Source organism: Dermacentor andersoni, chromosome 5 (assembly GCF_023375885.2).
Source record: "Dermacentor andersoni chromosome 5, qqDerAnde1_hic_scaffold, whole genome shotgun sequence".
Lineage (NCBI taxonomy): Eukaryota > Metazoa > Arthropoda > Arachnida > Ixodida > Ixodidae > Dermacentor > Dermacentor andersoni.
In genome coordinates this window covers 153,178,239-153,184,238 of record NC_092818.1, presented here as the reverse complement: position 1 = coordinate 153,184,238, position 6,000 = coordinate 153,178,239, and the positions used below count along the sequence as shown (strand labels likewise).

At 46.3% G+C, this 6,000-nt stretch overlaps 1 non-coding gene across 1 annotated transcript; it reads left to right on the top strand.

Annotated features, from left to right (window-relative positions):
- The first annotated feature begins 3,036 nt into the window (after positions 1-3,036).
- On the top strand, positions 3,037-3,111 carry TRNAS-GGA (transfer RNA serine (anticodon GGA)). The gene has a single exon. It is a non-coding gene; the product is annotated as a tRNA-Ser (tRNA).
- Positions 3,112-6,000: the final 2,889 nt, after the last annotated feature.

Here is a 6,000-nt window from a genome sequence, read left to right as displayed (position 1 = left end):
GACTCCGCCTTTGTGGTCCTCGCGATTGGCTTCGAAGCTTGGAAAACACAACGCGTTGCATAATGCCGGTTCCCAAAAGTCAGCTTCGCCTCTATACAGCAATGTTACATTGTGAAGCATACGCACAAGTATTGCGGTGAAGCAAAACAAGCGTGGGGTAGGGCCAATTGCCACGGAACCCAGTATGTATTTCTTAATTATACACGCGTGCACCCGCCATCTCCTGTCACAGTACGAGCACCGATAAGCCTAATAAGTGTTCTGGCAGGCCTTCAGAGCTTTTTCGGATGTGCCTGTGGCGATTTGAACCAGCAGTAGAAGACATGCATTCATTTCTTTCGAACTGTCCTATTTTTCGGACGTTTTCGCGGCCCCTAGGGAGTCCGAAAAATCGGACGTTGACTGTACAACTGACCAAGAGAGTACTTCAAATGGTCCGTGGGGCGAATGCGCGTAGGAAGGAACACGACAACAGAAAGGACCTACGCGCTGAGAAATGAACGGGAAAGGAGGCGTGCAGCCGCCACTTTGAAGGAGCTTGAGCACAAAAAAATCAAAGTGTTGGTTTACGCCGAGATGCAGGTGCCCCTCATGCAAACCAAAATAAACTCTTTAAAGCAGTGAAACCCAACACTGAGGCGTTGTGCGCGAGCTGAGCGTATGTCAGGATAGTTGAGGTTGACTTACCAGCTGTTGAGAGCGAATCTCACTTGTGACAGAGTTCGGGCCTCATACCAATGAGTTTGCTGTGAGTTGATAGAAATAGTCCATATTCGAAAATATTTGCTTCTGGATGCGTCTCCTTTTTATTCGTATTTGAGAATATTATACTCGATTTGCAATGGGATTTACCATTTTTTTTTCGAAGACATTTTATTCGCTGTTCATTTTACTAACCCCTCCCTTCTGTTATCTTTTTCAGTAAACACTACTCCTTACTATTCAAACTGGATTAAGTCGTTTTTATTTTTTTCACTTGCTTACTAGAGAGTGACAGCATCGAGTGACATGGTGTCAGCCCGTCTCAACACGAAACAAAGTTCTGCGTCACTCAGGAAATTTTGCAAAGGCACTCAGGGAAAACATGGAAAACTCAGGAAATTTGGAAATGTCAACTTGGTCAATTGGCACCCCATGATCGCATCTAATGACGGTGACTTGGGGTACCTGCATAAAAATGAAAAGATAAAGGAAAAAAAAAGGCGAAGAAGCCCAGTACCCTTGTTTATAGCTAGTGTTATTCGAGTGAAATATTTTACTGTAATTTGTTGCAAGAACGGACTACAAAAATTCTACGTTTTCACTTCTATAGTTCACTGTTCACCGGATCCTAAACATACAGTGGTGTTTGCTGGTGAACCTCACCTAATTACACCTGTTTCCCAAGCTCAGTGAAATGCTGCTGTTAAGGCTCTACAATATTGCATTTGCTGCAGTGTTCTTGAAGGCAGTCACATTTTACCGCAACAGCTGGTACCGAAACATTCACACATCTCGGCGCGTATTCATAGTCGGAAAACTCGTGGCTCATTTCCATTACAAGTGCAGCGCGAAAACCACGAAAGAAAAAGAAAGAAGAAAGGAAAAGAAACTGGATATAAGCTTGGGGTAGGATCTGAGCTATGTTATAGCCCGCATCCTACGTACGTGTTACGCTGCACAACCGTAAATTCGCGCTATGCAGAATTTGATTTACCCACGCCTTTTGTAGCTGTTGTAGCATTGAATACCATTGTCTATAGGCTGGCTATCAAACTTTCCTGTATATTTAGCGCATATATAACCTATTCGACGCCCCGGTGGTACCACGTGTAGAAGCAAGTTTGCAGGAGGACTTGTAAGCGCTAATGTTCATGTCAGCAATCTTCTTTTTTTTAACATTTTTTTAACATTTTTAGCAGCCGCGTGTGGAGCATTTCTCGTTCCCTTCACCATTAAAACAATCGTCGAGGGAACAATTTGCTTGACTAGGAGTCATTAAAGGCACACGAGACTCGGACTACGTGTCCTACCGCTGTAGTCCATTTTCTGCAATTCACAAGCACAATATATGAGAGAAGTTTCCCTAGCTATACCACAAAGCTTGTAACTCGCGAAGTTTTTCGCCATAGACACCTTGTCCGTGCATTCGGAAAACTCTTCATAGTTGTTATATATGCGTCCCCCCCCCCCCTTCTTTTCTTTCTTTTTCTGGAGGCGCAAACAGAACTTCACTTGACCATGAAGGGCAGGTGCTTCCAGTGAAAGTGACGTTTCCCCGGGCAATCACCTTTTCGCACGGAATGAAGTGTGAGCCCCATCTGAGAGTCATCTCGTAATGAAAGGCGTTGTTCCAAACAGAACAGCTGTCTGCTTTTTTTTAATCTTTTACTTCTATTTTGTCGAACGCCACTTAGTAGACGACTTTCGTAAGGCCGAAAGAAACACGAGAGGTTCCTTTGACTAAGTTTCCGTGAAGTCCTGCTGAAGTCTTTTGACATCCGGAACGAACAAGCATGACAAGGGCTCCAGATTAGGCGGGGAGCTTTGATTAGACCTCTTCGTCGCAGTCCAATAAAGTGTTACAAGCAAAAATAGCAGCTCTCACTATTATGCTATATATCACTGCTTTTTGATCAAACGCCGCGTTGATAGTTACTGCATGGCGCAGAAGAGCACAAAGAATGGTTGCGCTGATATATATATATATATATATATATATATATATATATATATATATATATATATATATAGCAATTGCTATAGCAATTGCTATATTTGTAGCAATTGCTACGAACGGGTGGATGTCTGATTTTCCCTTTATTCATTACTTCTCTCCACCTTGCGGTTTTCCGCAGAACTACTACGTCAAACTTGCCTTTGCTTCGCGTTGTCGACAAATTCGACTTCGCTCTGCCATCTGCTAGCCGCCTGGTTAGCTTGGCTAAATTCAAGCGATTTTAATTTCAGAGAGTCAGCATAAGCTAAGCTGATTCTCTTTTTAACAATGTATTCGCATGGCATTTCTGTAACGAGGAAATAAAGAAAAAAAAAAAAGCCTGGTTAGCTCAGATGGTAGAGCGGCTGCCCCGGAAAGGCGGTGGTCCCGGGTTCGAGTCCCGGACCAGGACGAATTTTTCTTCAACTATAAGGCTTTTCTTTCGAGGAACCCGTATGGGTTTCCTTTGTAACTATTGCTACGAACGGGTGGATGTCTGATTTTCCCTTTATTCATATGTATAATCAATGCCCAACTTCTATTTTTTTTACCTTCGCGCCGAAACGCCAGCAGTGGTATGTAAATATGACGTCACACTGCAGAGGTTGATATATTTATATATTTTTCGCTTTGACAGAACAAGAGCTCTAGAATCTTGCCAAGTTCGTTTTCTTTGGTTCTTTTAGAACACAATTATGTCCATCTTTACCGACAACAAAAACATTTGCCAGACCTGGGCAGATGCTATCAAGATCACTGGCGTCACGGCGATTTGGAGCGGGAACTTCAAGGCGGCGTCGCCACTCGTCTCTCGCTTTTACGGCTTTTCTGACTTGCCGAGCTTCTTTTCACGGTAAAAGGGGCCTTTTTTGTTGTTGTTATTGTAAAAGGGTAATTTGCTAATACAGGGCCGAGTTTTTTTTTTCTCTTGTTCTCTTTAGCGCCCCTTTTAATATAGCCGCTTTTGATATTTATTTCCGGTATTCTTTCGAGCAATGGATACGAAAGAAGCCACATTCATCTAACGCAGTATTTCCCTAGTTGCTTTCCGAACTGTCCGAGGAGGGCGAGTCTGCCTGCAAGCTAGTTTCGTCCCGGACGTCTAGGGGATCAAAGGAGGTGATTCGAAAACAAGCCCCCGAACATTTTCCTCTATACCACTCCTTGCGTTGGCGTATATGTCCCTAGGCGTACATGAATGTCCAAGGGTAACCGTATAACTGGAACGCGCGGAGGAGGCTCTTCTGTCGCGGATCGCCGAACCATCAGCCGAAGTGATGAACAACGCCCAGTACGCCAGAAAAAGAAAAAAAAAAAGAAAATAACAGCGATCTGGCGAGACAACGCACGCTGTTTCTGCCCGGCAGCTGTGGGCGAGCAATCGGATATGGCTTCCGTGAAGCCGGTTTCTTTCAGTGCACGCCGCACATAGACCCTTTCCGGGCGTGTTCTTCTTACCGGAAGCAACACACAGAGAGGACGGTGTGGCCTTCCGTACTACCCCGGGCATGAGCTGTCTTCCATTAGAGATAGCGATATGTTTTCATTAGTAACAATGCTGAAGAAAAAAAAAAAAAAACCAGAGGAAAGAGAAACGAAAAGGCTTACTCGCCCTCCTTTTCCCAATTCACCGAAAAGGAGAACGGCGGTTGGAGACGGGGCAGCGAGTGCAGTCTGGATTTCGAGTCAGCAGCGGAGGAAGCGAGGGCCGACAAACGGTAAACATGCTGCGACGGAGGAGCTCAGTTTTGCTCTGCACACTCTGATGGCAGTTCGCTGGGCGGAGAGTGCATTAGGAAGTGAGCACATTTGGGCGACATATAGTATGAACTTAGGATAAATAGGCGGGGGCCTCCGTCGAAATGTGCTTCCCCTTGTGCCGGCTACGCGCTTGGTGTTATAGGATTACAGTCGTGCAGCGCCCGCTCCTTTTCCGCGCGTATAGTGATGTTGCACCGCTCGCACCCCTTGTCTAGTTACACACCATTCATTCTTTACCCAGCACATCATGGGCGGCGTGCACATGCGTATATCAGCTCCACAACGCCGCTCTAGAACGCGGGACTAGTGAGCCTGGTATACCGGTGGCGCCGCTCGTTCGATACACTTCTTGCTTCTCAGCATGCGCTGCCAAACGGGCAAGCCATGGAGTTCTCGAGAGACGCCAATATTGAAAGTTCGTCTCGGCCATATCGTTGAGCAAATGAACGATTGTAATTAGCTGGCGCATCTGTTTCTACGAAGATATATTTACGACTGCAGTTTTAGGTTCTCACCGACTATATGGTCGATGAGGGAACTCTTGTGTTTGGGATGCCTGGCGAGTGGCTAAAGCCGCTTTGTCGCTGGGACGAGGCATTGGCAAGGCACAGCTACGCGAGGCAATGAAAGTAAGACCTACGAATAGCGGTAGCCTGGTCAGATTGCTTAGAAACAATCGAGGTATTTGGACAGAGCCAAGGCGCTACGGAGCGTATACAGTATACTCAATGGTAAAGAAGGCTCTGCATTACTGGGAAGTTATTGGCTGTGATTGTGAAGTTCGAAATTGAATCGTTGCGGAAGACAGGGGGCTCTTTTACAGCGAAGCTGTCTATGGTTAGGATCTCAGTGGAGTTCAGCGTTGTTTGTGCAGGCGGCTGCATGTAAGGGTCACACGGGGTGGTCAAGAGAGACGCGTGGTTCGACACCAAGACGGCGGCGGAAAGTTATAGCCGTCGGGGGTGGTGGAGCCACGGTGTACGGACAGCGCGTAAGCGAGTTGACTGTTAGTCGGTGCTACCGCCAGTCGGTTCGCAGAAGCAGTGCCACGGCTTTGAAGTCAATCCCTCACCGCTGAACCGCACCATGCCGAGACATTCCGCGAACGGACCAGATGCCCCAACGAGCGTCGAAATGGTTTCTTTGGGGAACTTTGCTTTGCGAGGTTGTGAGACAAAGAGACCCGTTGCACTGCGAAGGATGTGTGACAACGGCCTTGATGTATTGAAACTCCGGATATTGTCACCCTAGAGCACCGTTGTGTGCACACTGCGCGCACCGCGTTGTGATTGGACGAACGATAGGGTGAGGAGGATGTTGGGGATGCTTTTAGGTACGTGCAGGGCCGTTGGAAGGATTCGGTGGAGACTCAGCTAAGAAAAAAAAAGGCTAAAAATTGTAGCATCATTGTAACTTTTGACTCGTAGTCTGATGTCTGTGTAAATAGTTTCCATTATGTCGCTTGCCTATTCTATCTTAATAAACAGTTAACCCCTTGCAACCAACGTCACAGCCTTGACTATACTGCAATGTGACTTCGC